Source organism: Panthera tigris, chromosome D4 (genome assembly GCF_018350195.1).
Source record: "Panthera tigris isolate Pti1 chromosome D4, P.tigris_Pti1_mat1.1, whole genome shotgun sequence".
NCBI lineage: Eukaryota > Metazoa > Chordata > Mammalia > Carnivora > Felidae > Panthera > Panthera tigris.
The window spans coordinates 82,590,246-82,603,395 of NC_056672.1; the positions used below are offsets into that span (position 1 = coordinate 82,590,246).

The 13,150-nt window shown below is 48.7% G+C and overlaps 1 long non-coding RNA gene across 1 annotated transcript; it reads left to right on the forward strand.

The window, feature by feature from the left end:
- Positions 1-1,315: 1,315 nt before the first annotated feature.
- Positions 1,316-9,739, forward strand: LOC122233112. The gene is made up of 3 exons (XR_006210572.1): positions 1,316-2,638; positions 3,530-3,609; positions 9,476-9,739. It is a non-coding gene; the product is annotated as an uncharacterized LOC122233112 (long non-coding RNA).
- Positions 9,740-13,150: the final 3,411 nt, after the last annotated feature.

Below are 13,150 nucleotides of genomic sequence, written 5' to 3' on the forward strand. Positions count from 1 at the left end.
AGCCCCAGTTGACTAAGACAGAGCTCACATTGGGCATGACTTGAGAGCCAGGCACTGACTATCCTCTGTTTTGGGCTCTCTTGTCATGGACGTTTGTGTGGCAACCCCCCTAGAAGACATAGTGCACCCATCTGGGGCAAAGAGCAAGCGTGCTACTGCCTGTGATAGAAGATTTGGGTCCCCTAAGCTCAGATTTGCTCCTGTAACACAACCCACTGTGTGTACAGGTGATTTCTAGCCCTCTTCATACTGATCTGTGGGAATCAGGGTTCCTCTGTTATAATCCTGACTACTGCTATTGTTGTGAGTATCAAACTTCTGGTCTGTTTCACGTCCTCTGCCAGCACCCAAGAAGCAGAGGCAGGCTAACTTATTAGCATGCAATTAGGGTAAAATTTCAAACTCTGCACAGTCCTTGACAGTCCTTCCCTTGCAGCCAGAATACCATGGAAGTGCTGCTATGTTACTTCAAGACCAAGTCATAAAAGACAAGATAGCTTCTGCCTGGTTCTCTTGGGGTGTTCACTCTTGGGTCCCAGTACCCATGCTGTGAGGAAGTTCCAGATGCCTTGAGGAGAGGCCCACATGGAGAGGGATTGATAAGTCTTGCCAGTTTGTCAGACACATGAGTCAACCAACTTGCAAGTGGACGCTCCAGTCCCAGTCCAACCTTCAGATGAGTGCAGCCCCTCAACATCTTATTGAAAACTCAAGATCAATAAGGAAGACTTCCCAGCCCAGCCCACCCCCAGATTCCTGACTTAAGAGAAACTGTGAAAGATATCAAATGATTACTGTTGTTTTAAGCAATTGCAGTTGGGGACGATTTTTGTATGGAATAGATAACTATTTTGTATGGAATAGATAATACATAGGACACGGGTCTCATTCCCCCTGTGCCACGTTATCCAGCAAAGGGAAACTCAGGGCTTTCCTGAGCCCCCATGCAGTGTGGCAGTTGATGTCAAAGCCAGCAGACCTGCCACAGGGCCTTAGAGCCTCAGTTTCCTCATCTATAAAATGGAGGATGCTAGTAATACCCCTTTCTAGGATTGTGGCAAACATCCAGTGAGATAATCCACATAAAGCACTCATCACAATGCCTGACATCAATGTTCACTTTTATGTATAATAAACTTTATCACATGCATGTATTGCTTTTGTTTAATTATTTTGAGAGATTAAAAATTCAGAGAGGTCAAAAGAATAGTATAGTAATCACTCTTAATCACACCAACCAGATTAACAACAAATTACTTTTTTTTGTCACATCTGCTTCAATTCTTTTTACATGCAGTAATATATGTACGTATTCTCCCCTTGGGAAGTAACCCAAACATTACAGGTGAAGCTGAGAGCCTCCCAGCCCGTCCCCAAGTCCCACTGCTGCCTTCTTTCCCTGGACAAGCCTCAGCAGGAGTGTGGTATACTTACTTCTAGTCCAGCTTTTCTCCCAACAGTGAGTGATGGATGGCCACATCTGTGGGACCCCCGAGAGTCAAGCACAGATGCAGAGAGATGCCAGGGGAGCAAGGCAAGGAAGTGAGCAGAACAGAACAGGAGCCATGGGCAAGAGAAACCCTAAGAAGGAGGCCCCATGAGCTGCCCAGAGAGACAGGGAGTTAGAAGCTGGGTCAAGCTTGTGACAGACTATGGGGGCTGCTGTGGCTTCCTGACCTTTGGTTAGTCACTGTTACCCGCACAGTCACAGGGCCACTTGCTATGTCACCTGCGCAGCTAGCCCCACCTCCCAATGTCACCAATAGTCACACGCAGTGTCACCTGCACATAGTGAAGCTCACTATGAACAGCCATCACTCACTCATGGTGTCACCCGCACACAGCCACACGGTGTCTCCAGCTCAGTTGCACACAATCCCACAGAGTCCTACAACGAGCCTCACACAGTGATCTGTTGTCCCTTACTCTATCAGTGGTGCCGGGGATATGACATCACACGCTATGTCACATGGCATGGGCAGACCCCTCCCCCCACAGAGCCCTGCCCACAGGTGTCACCGCACATTGTGTGCTGTTGGGGCCCAGGGTGTCTGACTCAGCGTCCTGGGCCCCGGCCCTGCCCCTGCCAGCCGGACCACCATTCGCCGTCCATCTCCAGGAGCTGGGGAGGCGGGGGCACTGCAGAAGCAGAGCAAATCCAGAGCAAAGGCTTTGTTCTTTGTGGGCAGGTCATTAAGGGGAGCCGGAGCCCTCTGCCAGCCCCTCCCCCCCAACAAAGGAACAAAACAGCAGCTATTTTTAGCTTCGTGTCAAACTCTCCCTCAGACCCTGGGGTGGGGAGTCCCGTGAGAGAGGCATCTGTGAGGGCTCTAATGAGCAGCAGCAGACCCTCCAGGCAGCTGGCCCCCATCTCCGCCAGGGGAGGAGCGAGCCCCGGATGCTCCTCAGACAAAGAGAAGGCCGAGACAATGAGAACAACGCCCAGCCTCCCGGACGCCTGCTTCCCTGGAGTAACCCCCACTCTGGAAGGAGGTCCCACTGGGCACAGGGCGTGAGCGTCAGGACACTCCCTCCCTTGCTGAACCCACTGGCACCTCACAGACCCCATTTCCCAAAGGAGGCTACCTGGGATGAGAGGCTTGCCCAGGATGGGCTCTTCCTGCCACACAAACCTCAGGTGATGGGAAGCTTTGGAATCATCTACACCTAAGAATGAATCCCAGCTCTGCCCCCTACAGCTATGTGGGCCTCAGGCCTCAGTTTCCTTGCCTGTAAAATGGGGATGATAATTCTCACCTCCCAGGATTACTGTGAAGAGTCCAGAGATAAGAACTGGGTCCATAGTAGGTCTTCAGCCAGTCCAGGAGCCCTGGACTGTGTGAGCTCCAAGCAAAGCAAGGGCCTTGTCTTATTCAACACTAGGCAGGAGAGCTCAATACACTGCCTGGCACACAGTAGGTGCTCACTAAACTTTGTTGAAAAGGTTACTAAGGATCTTTAGCAGACTTCCACCCTATAGGCTTGCCGCCACTTGAGTCATGTCTTTCCAATCCCTGATCCCAGTGTCCCCTCAAAAAGAAATTTGCCCTGCTAAGACCAAGCCAGCGGTCAGGGGGGTGAGTCAGCCTCCTGGGCCTGGAGCCCTGTGCTGCAGTGACAGAGTCTGGCCACCAGGGGGCGCAGTCTCTTAAGGTTTCAGCGCCGGTCCCGAATCCTTCCCACCACTCAGGGCCTGCAAGGCTGGAACCCGCACCACCCACCAGGTGGGGTACCTGTCAACCCCCTCAGCTGGAGACTGGGGCCATTCTCCTAAAACACTGGAGGAACAGCATTCCAACCAAGCCCGTCATCTTACAGTGGTTAGAAGGAAGCGCTTCTTCAGGTCTGCCTCCTCCCGTTTGCCAGTGTCCTGTCCTCACAGACTATGGTGGCCCGTTGCTCCCCAGTGCTTGCCCCACCAGACTTCAGGATTCCGTGTTCTATCACCCTCGCCTCCCCAGCCAAAGAAGCCCAGGCCATCAGAGCCAGAAGGTCTTCGAATTGATGTGTTTCCCATCCCATTTTACAGATGGGAAAGCTGAGGTCCACAGAACAGAATCATTGTCTCAAGGGTACGCTGTGGGGACGTAGCTGGACCAAGATCAAAACGTAGGTCTTCTTTTTTGACTTGTGCTACCTCACGCATGCATTGTTTTCCTATTGTTTTAGGGGAAGAGAACAAAGGAGAAGGAAGATGATCTTTGAGGCCTTCTTATTCTGTTCTGGATCTTTGGCCTTACTCTATGCCTGCATTATTCTGTCGACCCCTACACCAATCCCTTAAATAAAAAGTTCTTATTTGTATTTATGGATAAGGAAAGTGAGACCTGGTGAGGTCGCCTGGGTTTCACAGCTATAAGCAATGGTAGCACGGGTATTTGTCCCAGGACTGATTCCCAAACCCACATTCTTTCTGTTGCATTAGGTTGAACTATATAAACTTGCCATTCCCATAGGTCAAAGTTTTACAAATATCTGGTATGCTTAAGTTTAATGCTATGACAAGGGGACTCCCTTATCCTGAAGGAAGGAGTCATTAATTGGAACATTCTGGTGGCGGGGTGAGAGGGGGAATCTCTTTGGGAGCAAAGCCTCCTGAGGAGGTGACTGGAGAGATTGTCCCCTCCAACCCCAAAGCCCACATCAGGATTGTGGCCAGATGGCGCAAGAGGCCCAAGTTCAATGACCTCTGGCCACAGAGGGATCGTGTATCTTGGGTAGGAGATTTGGTGGAGGCTCTTGAGGGGGCATGAGGCTTCTCTGGCTACACCAGGGGGCTCCTCAGAAGAGAGGTATAAATTTAGAATGTCACAGAATGCCACAGAATATCATGGCTAGAATGCCATAGAGTGCTGTTGAATGTCAAGGAATGTCGTAAAATGCTCTGGAATGTCAATGTCACAGGATATCGTGAATTCTTGTAAATGTCACAGATTGTTGTAAATGTCAAGACATGTCATAGAATGCTGTAGATGGTTGTAAATGTCATCAGATGTCAAGGACCAACCTTCCATGTCATCCGAGAAGGCTGTAGATGGCTGTAATGTCACGGAATGACTTAGAACGTCATCCTAGACCGTGTGGTTGGCTATTATAGAAATGTCAGCATCACAGAATGTCATAGAAAGTTTGAGCCGGCTGGAAGGGACTCTGGGAATTGTCCAGGTTCAGCTGCTCATTTTGCAGATAGGAAAACTGAGGCCGAGAGAGGGGAAGGGCCTTGTCTGATAGAGCTGACAGGCGTTGGCAAATGTAGATTTGACAGCCGGGTCTCTGGACTCCCAGCCCAAGCAGCCTTCCTTGGCTGAGGCTCGTGGGGACCAATTAACCCTGTGATGGAAACAGTGGTGCCCAGTGGGTATTTAGTAAAACTCTCGATTCTGGCTGGCACTAGCCCTAAGTCAGGATGGGGAATTAACTCCATGCGTGGGGCTTTCTGGGCTGGAAAACGAAATAATGAGTTCTTTGTGCTAAAATCAACAACATCCTTGCTCTGCAGCAGAAAGATGCAGAACTTCTTTGGGGGAGCCCTCAGAGGCCTCTCCCAGACCCTGTGCCAGTATGGGGCCTCCAGGCTGTCCCAGGGGCCACTCCTTGCACAGCCAGGGACTCAGAGGTGTCCAATCTCATGGACAATTCTTGGCAGAGACTCTGGGGCCTATGAGGCTGGATGTGGGTCTGAGAGGCAGGGCAGCAAGAGGGGAGGCTTGGAAGGAGAACATCTGATGTCACACTGGGTCTTTACAGCCAGATGTCAGGGAGGGAAGATGCCGCTTTAGCTAAAGTGATCGCAGTGAGTGGGATGGAAGTTAGCGGTAAGAATCCAGAGTCCTTCTGCTCTCTTGGCAGATTCACGGAGGTGGGAGCAAGATGGCAACATGCACGTGTCTTCAGGAGGTGGTCGTCTCTGGCTTCTACATCCAACAGGAGACCCTACCCATAATATGCTCTCTTCTTCCCTCCTTTTGTCCCCAAGCCTCTCCCTTCCTCTCTCCCCCACACTTTTCTTCCCTCATGTAGATTCCCAGAACCAGCCCTTCCCTCCTGTCTCCTGACGCTGTGAACCACCCAGTAGGTTCTCTGACCCACACAAAGGGACAGAGCCCTGGAGCTCCCCACCCTGCAAGGGGAAGTGAAACAGGGAGAATTCCAGGGCTCTGCTCACATCCTCACTGATGCAGAATCCCCTTCTCCTGGCTGCTGGTCTAGAGACCTTTCTGGGCGCAGAGCCCAGCGCCAACCCAGACTGTCCCCAGCCCCGAGGGGAGACTTGGCAGAGGTACTGAGCCAGCTTGCCAGGGAAGGTCCCTCCGGCAGGCCTCGGAGCTGGTGCAGGCTGACCACAGCCACCATCCCAGCTGAACGGGGGAAAACTTTGCCCCTCTAGGCTGGGCTGACAGTGACTCAGAACATTAGGCACCCGCCCTCTTAGCAAAGCCTTCCCTTCTCTCTGAGAGTTTGCTCCCTGCAGCTGTAAAAATAACAAGGTCCCAGCAGAGCCTGGTGGCAGAGCTGAGTTCAGGAAAGGGCACAACGAAAGAAATGTGCAGGGGGGAAAGGGGGTGGAGGATCTCAGGCAGGGGCAGGCCCCAGTACTGGGGGGACTGGGAGGAGTTCAGGGCCTTGGAGGACCACAGGGGGAGCAGTGGGGTTAGCCTCACTCTTGTCCATATTAATGAAGCTTTTCTAGTAGAGGATGCACACGTGGGTTGCTGGAGACTATACTGTGTGTGGACACGTGTGCCCGGGTGTTGTACTCGCCCCTGTGGACGCGTGCACCACTTGGCATCCACAGGTTATTCTGCATGTTGGAGTGTATAGATGTGTGTGAATCTAGATATGTTTCTGTGTGGATGGATGTGATTATGTGTGTATATGTGTGTGTATCTTAATATGAATACAGTGGTCTCAGCATTAGCTGAAAGAAGATTTAGTTTAAAAGACAGGAGAGCTGGGGTTCCTGGGTGGCTCAGTTGGTTAAGCATCTGACTCTTGATTCAGCTCAGGTCATGATCTTATGGTCGGTCATGTGAAGCCTGTTTAAGATTCTCTCTCTTCCCCTCTCCCCCTGCCTGTCTCTCTCTCTCTAAAAAAAAAAAAAAAGAGAGAGAAAGAGAGTAGTGTTTAAGAGCTGTACCCTAACTGCTTCAGATTCTGTGTCTCCCTCTGTCTCTGCCCCTCCTCCTCTCTCTCTCAAAAATAATTAACCATTAAAAACAAACAAATGAACAAAAGAGCCATACCCTGGACTCAGGAAGACCTGGGTTCAAATCCTGCCTGTGGCATCTTAAGCAGGTGATTTCATTTCTTTCAGTTTTTCCATCTGTACAATGGGGACTATATTAGTCTCCACCTTCCCACGGTTATCATGAAGTTCTAGTGAGACAGGGAATACAAAAGGGCTTTGTAAACTATAAAAGGCAGACAAGTCATGGGAAAAGACAGGTGTCACAGGATTGCTGCAAGACCTGAGGATAAATATGGTAATGATATGCAAATTGTGCACAAGACCAGTGTCAGGAATAAAAGACTAACAGAAAGTGCCCGGTTCCCTGTGTACATGGTGGGGATGATATTTATCAATGTGCCAAGGTCAGGTACATTCCCTACCCCTGCCCTGTTCTCCAACCATCATTTGCCAACCTGGTTCCCCGGTTGTGAAGAATCGGAAGAATGGGTATAGGGGATAGGAGCAGAAAGAAGGAAGGAGACAGGTGAGAGGTTAAGACAATCTACGTGATAAAGAACTGGGAAGAAGGAAGGAGAGAAAAACAGAAACCTAAGGGGGATCTTGGGGATTTGGTGTGTGAAGGGCAGTGGAGCAGGTGCTAGTGGGGGCGGGGAAGAGGGAAGGACAGGCAGGAAGTGCTGCTGTGAGTTCTAGTCTGGGTTCCTTCATTGTTCTTGACATTCAGGTGAAGGCTGGAATTCTTTTTAATTCCCTATTTGATGGCTATGGTTTATGTCTTTGCATCTGATTCTGTGCTGAGACTGGACATTCGGGGCCACCGCCTACAGTCTGATCAGATGTGTCCAAGGGAGCTGGTCCACCACTGGACGGGAGAGCAGTCTGGAGGAGAAGGCCTTGTGAGCTGGGCAGAGCCCTCCAAAAGGCATCTTCCAACAAGGGGCACTCCTGACCCTGGGTGCCAGGGCTTCCTCCCACAGCAGGTGCTTCTCTGTCCTCCAGGGAGGCAGATGGAAAGGCTAAAGAGGATCTCGGGGCCCAGGAGGAGGGCCACTTGGCATTCCCAACCTCAAGCTGGGTGTGGCTCATCTGCATATGGTCTCTGCCTCCAAGAGCGTATATTCTAGTAAAGGAGACAGATGCCATAACTCCACCTTGCATTGTAAGAGTAATGATAAAGGATAAAGGCGTTGCAAGGCAAGGGTGGAGGGGAGAGTGTTGGCTAATTCACCTGGGCAGAGAAGGGGAGCCACAAAGGTGGTGAAATTGAACTTGAGTCTTAAGGTCTGAGCTGGAGAGTGCCAAGTGGACATGGTGGGGAATTGTGTCCTAGGAGGCAGGAACTGCATGTGCAGAGGAGAGGGTGTGCGAGGAGCCTGGTAGGTAAAGAAAAAGGCCAGGGAATAGAGTGTAGGATGTGAGAGGGAGAACCCAGGGCAGGAGGGGCAGAGGAGGAGATTTGCCAGGGACAGAACATCAGAGGCATTATCAGGGAGGCCTTGAAATCTGGCGGAAAGAGAGAGGATTTGTCTTGCAGCAATGAGGAGACTTGGGGAAATGTAGAATGTTTTAACCAGGGAATAATGGGATCAAGATGGCTTTTATTTTTTTAAGAATTGATTTTCTTGTTTTTAGAAAGACTACTCTGCCTGCTGGGTGGTGGGTGGGACTCAGCAGGGGTGGTGGGAAGCAGGACGCACCATCAGCAATGAGATAGTAGGTACCGTCCATTGAGCCTTACGTGCATGGCTTCCTCCTACCTTCTCCACAACCCAAGTAAGATCAGCGTGTCCATTTTACAGATGGAAAAACTGGGACTCAAGAGATGAAGTGAATTTCCTAAGGCTACACAGCTTGCAAGCTCCTGGGAGCTTGGCAAGAACCCAACTGACCTGGAAGATTCTAGGCAAGAAACAGGGAAATTCCAGTCCAGACCTAACAGATAACAGAGCCCTCACTCTCAGTCTCCAAGCCTGGATCCAGGCTGCCTAGATTTGAATCCCATCCTTACTGCAGCATGTGACATCTGACATAATGTGGCAACTGACATAAGAGGTCCAGGCCTCAGTGTCCTCATCTGTAAAGTGGGGTTAATAATAGCATCACCTCGTGGGGTTGTGAGAACAAAGTGCTTGGCAAGGTGCCTGCAGGCAGGGCACTGTCACTATGTCATAGTGTCCTGGGGGAGCACATGCCTTCCATCATGGAGTCACAGCAGTTAACCATCAACCTAGCAAAGAGGCCTAGATGTGGAAAGTAGCTCAGGGGTGGGGACAAATGGGGAACTTGAGAGATGTAGGGGGGTGGAATGGGTGAGACCATGGAGAGGGAAAGGATGGGAAAGGAAGAGTCAAAGATATATCCTCACTCTGTCCTGGTGGGGGTGGGGCCTGGGAGGGTGGCAGTTCTGCCCACTTATTTGGGGGACCTGCAGGCTGAGCAGGTTTGGGGAGGATGATGAGTCTGTGGCTCCTGTGAGCCCCCCTATCCCCAGCCTCCAGTCCCCACCTGCCCTGCAGCCTGGGAGGAGACCCATGGGCTTCCTCCCACCTTTGACTCTCACCAGATAAAGTCCCACTCCGAGCTGAGCCTCCAGGGAGAGCTTCATGTCCCTGACAGAGTCTAGGGACCTGGCCAGGTCTCACCAGAGGCTGTTGCCTCCACTGGATCCCAGGTTCTCGCTCCAGTCTCAGAGACTCTTCCAGGTCCTTACTGGACTCCCGGAAGAAATCCGTATTGAGTGCACCTATAACCCCTGACGGAAAAATACTTTACTTGTGTTTGCAGGTGTGAGGTGGAGGGGGCACACAGCTTCCATGCTCTAGGTGTGCCAACCTCTTGACACCTTGGAGGTCCTGTCACTGGAGACATGAAGAGTAAAGAAGCCAGTGCCAGAGGGTGAGGCCCTGAGTGAGTGTTCCATGAACATGGGCCACTATGAAGTGCCGGGGAGTGAGGATGTGCCTGCCAGAACCACACAGCTGAGATGAGGGCAGGAGGACAGGGCTGGTTGGGACTGTGGGACAGGTGGCACGGGCTTGGCATGGTGACTGTCTGTGCTTTATTCTTTTTTTCCCCCTAAAACAAAATTGGCTTTAAAGAAATAAAAGTAATAGTTATTTAAATGATTCAATGCAAACAAAAAGATTCACTGTGTAAGAGTCAGGTAATACAGAAAGGTAAAAGGAAACACAGGTCAGAAAAAGCCCACCTTTTTATTATAAAAATAAAACATAGAGACAGAAGCCACAGTAAGATGAATGTATAGCCTAATGAATTATGATCAACACCATTGTGACCACCACCTGGTTCAAGACAGAGGACTTGGCCAGCCTCCCTAATGCCTCCCTGTGCCCTGCTGGGCCACAACTGTTCCTTACACCCCAAAATAACCACTGTCCTTATTTTATGTCAATCACTCCTTTGCATTTCTCTGTGGTTTTGTCACCCAAGTGGAAATACTTAGACACTGTAGTTAAGTTGGCCATTTAAAAAAAAAATTGATATGTCATTGAAGTTCTTTTCACCTACAGGTTTGCCTCCTCCCTGTCCTTCTCTTTAAAATCTGACTGTTAAGAAACGCTGGCTGTTTGGCCTATAGAGTTTCCCACAGTCTGAGTTTTGTCCAGTGAAATTCAATTTGTCCCTTGTCTTCTGCAATTCATGCAAATCGGCTTTATTTTTAATGGTTGCATTGTAATTTGTAACCAGTGCCTTCTGCTTGCCCAGCATATCTTTTTGAATTGCTATAATTAGCCACGCTAAGAGGAACATCCTTGCACACACTCCCTTGCCTGCTTGTGGATACCTTGCTCTGATAGGGCATGGTTGGGACACCGGTCTCACCTTTGGGCCAGGCCGTCCAGCCCTTGAGGGCTGTATCAGCAGCCTCAGCCTGTCAAACTACTGCCTGGAGCTACACGTCTTCGCACTCTGCATCCCACTCCCTGTCTGAGTTTGATTCACTGGGTGCCACCTGGAGACCCTCTCCATGTGGTCCAGCTTCTAGCCCTTCCCCACCACCATATTGCTGAGGTCCCAGCCACTTTGGGAATGGGCCCACCCAAAATATAACAAGTGTATTTTTCTTAGTATGTGGTTGAAGTATTTACATATTGAAAAAAAATGCAACAGAGCCATGCTATTTGTGGCCCATACCATATCCGCTTGACCCAACTCTAAGTTCAATTGCAGCTATGGTGGCCACTTAGGGATTTTCCAAGGCAGCTGGGAAGTCTAGGGGAGTTAACAGTCCTGTGGTCAGCTTCTGCCAATAGGGGGAGGGAAGCCAGTGGACAAACGTCTCTACTGTCTTTTAGAGAGACCATTTGCAAGTGTGTATTCTACATATTTCCTTAGAGATTTCCCAGAAGACTCTGTCACTTGTCCAGTCTAATGCAACCCCTCCCTGGCGTTTCCTACCCATTTCCCACTCCCCTTCTCCCTTACTCCAGTTTTGTGATATTACCTCAGCATGAAACTCTTGGTTCCCAAGTCCTTGACTCTGGCTCTACTTTAGGGAGGAATACAAATTAAGACATTAGAATCATATTTTGTGAAGTCCCAGCCAGGTGACTGGGCTAACCAGAATTCTCCAGAAGTGGTCAGCTTGAAAACCCCCAAAAGAGCTAACAGTCACTGGACCTCTACAGTAAAGACAGTCTCCTGGGCTTGAGAAATAGGCTGCAAGTTAGGTGCAACCTGAACAGGAGGAGATTTGTACCTTCTGGAAAGAAGGGAACATAGCAATATTTTTAATTTGCTTGCTCCAAGGTGATGGCATTTAGAATGGCTACGTGGAGACCTGAACTACCAGAGAGAGAGACGAAGACAAAGTGTGTATGAATCCATGAGGAATAAGTCACCAGGAAGAAGTTACCTTATGTGAGGCTTAGTTAACTTTGTCTTTTTTGTGATTTGTCTATTACTTTCTTCATTTCGGTTTTGAACTAACATTTTTTTTAAGTTCCTTTGACAAGAAAAAGAGTTATCTTTAAACTTTAAAGAGCTCATTTGATCAATAAAACTCTCTAAAAAGTCAATGGAAAATGGACCAAAGACCTGAAAAATAAATCATTGTACAATAAAGACAAATGGTCAATAGGAAATGAAAACATGTTTTTCCTTTCTAGTGAACAAAAAATGAAAATTAAAATGACAAAATATGGGGCACCTGTGTTGCTCAGTCAGTTCAGCATCCAACTCTTGATTTGGACTCAGGTCATGATCCCATGGTCATGGAATCAAGCCCTGCATTGGGCTTCACACTGAGCTTGGAGTCTGCCTTAAGGTTCTCTCTCTCTCTCTCTCTCTCTCTCCCTCCCTCCCTCTGCCCCTCTTCCCCACTACCAGTCTCCCTCTAAAATAAAAAATAAAATAAAATAAAATGACAAAATACCATTTTTTGCTTATCAAACAGGCAAAGATTTTGAGATGTTTAAAATGCTTAGGCAATGTGACAGACTGCTATTTATTCCTTCAAACACATCCTTTTTTTTCTGCCATTATAGCAGAGTTACAGGTGGGCACATGGACTCACAGCTATAGACTATATTTCCCAGGCTGCTTTGCAGCTAGGTATGGCCATGTCACTAAATTCTTGCCAATGGAAGTGCTAGAAGGGATGTGTTTAACTTTAGTTTCATTTATTGTACTAGTCAAGGTCCCAGTAGGAAAGAGATGGCACCCTCAAATCAAGTAAATTAAAGGGAGCTAAATATAAGGATAATTACAAAAGTACAGGCAGAGTGTAATAAAGAATTTGGCTGGTCTTTGTCCCTCGTTCCTGGGAGGTACCACCAAATCCTTGGAATTTTCTGGGTAATAGGAGTATCTTTGTTATTCAAGATGGGCCCCTCAGAAATCACCTGATGGCTTACACTAATGAGGTGACTTATAGACCCCAAGAAAGTTTATGCTAATGAGAAGACTTAGGATGGACACTGAGCATTCCAGAAAGTCAAGCCATGTGATTAGAGGGTTGGGTCTTTGAGTCACATGATAAAGAAGTAATCATGAAGAAATAAGTATCCATTAGCCAATAAGGATCGTTTCAATTGAATTTAATCAATGTCCATATAATTCTTTGTCACTCACCTTTCCCAGTGCCTGAATTTGGTTCTGATTTCCTGTGTCTGAGATCTGCTTCATCTTCACTCTGTCTCAGGTGTGCTTCAGGTTGAAAACATTAGATTCTCACTCCCCCACATGCACACTGTCACTCATAGTTTGCAGGATGCTCTAATGTTCACCGAAGTTTCTCTGATTCTGACTGCCACAATTACCTGGGTTCTGGTTTTGTTAGATCATACCTTATAACAAATTCTAACACTTCCCTTTCAGAATTAGTTATTTCAAAACTGTTCTTTAGTCATCCTTTAATATAGTCTGGGTCCTGTTTATTTACAAGGTACATCTCTGGCAGCTATAGGAAATTTGGACCATGTGAACAGTGATGGCAGG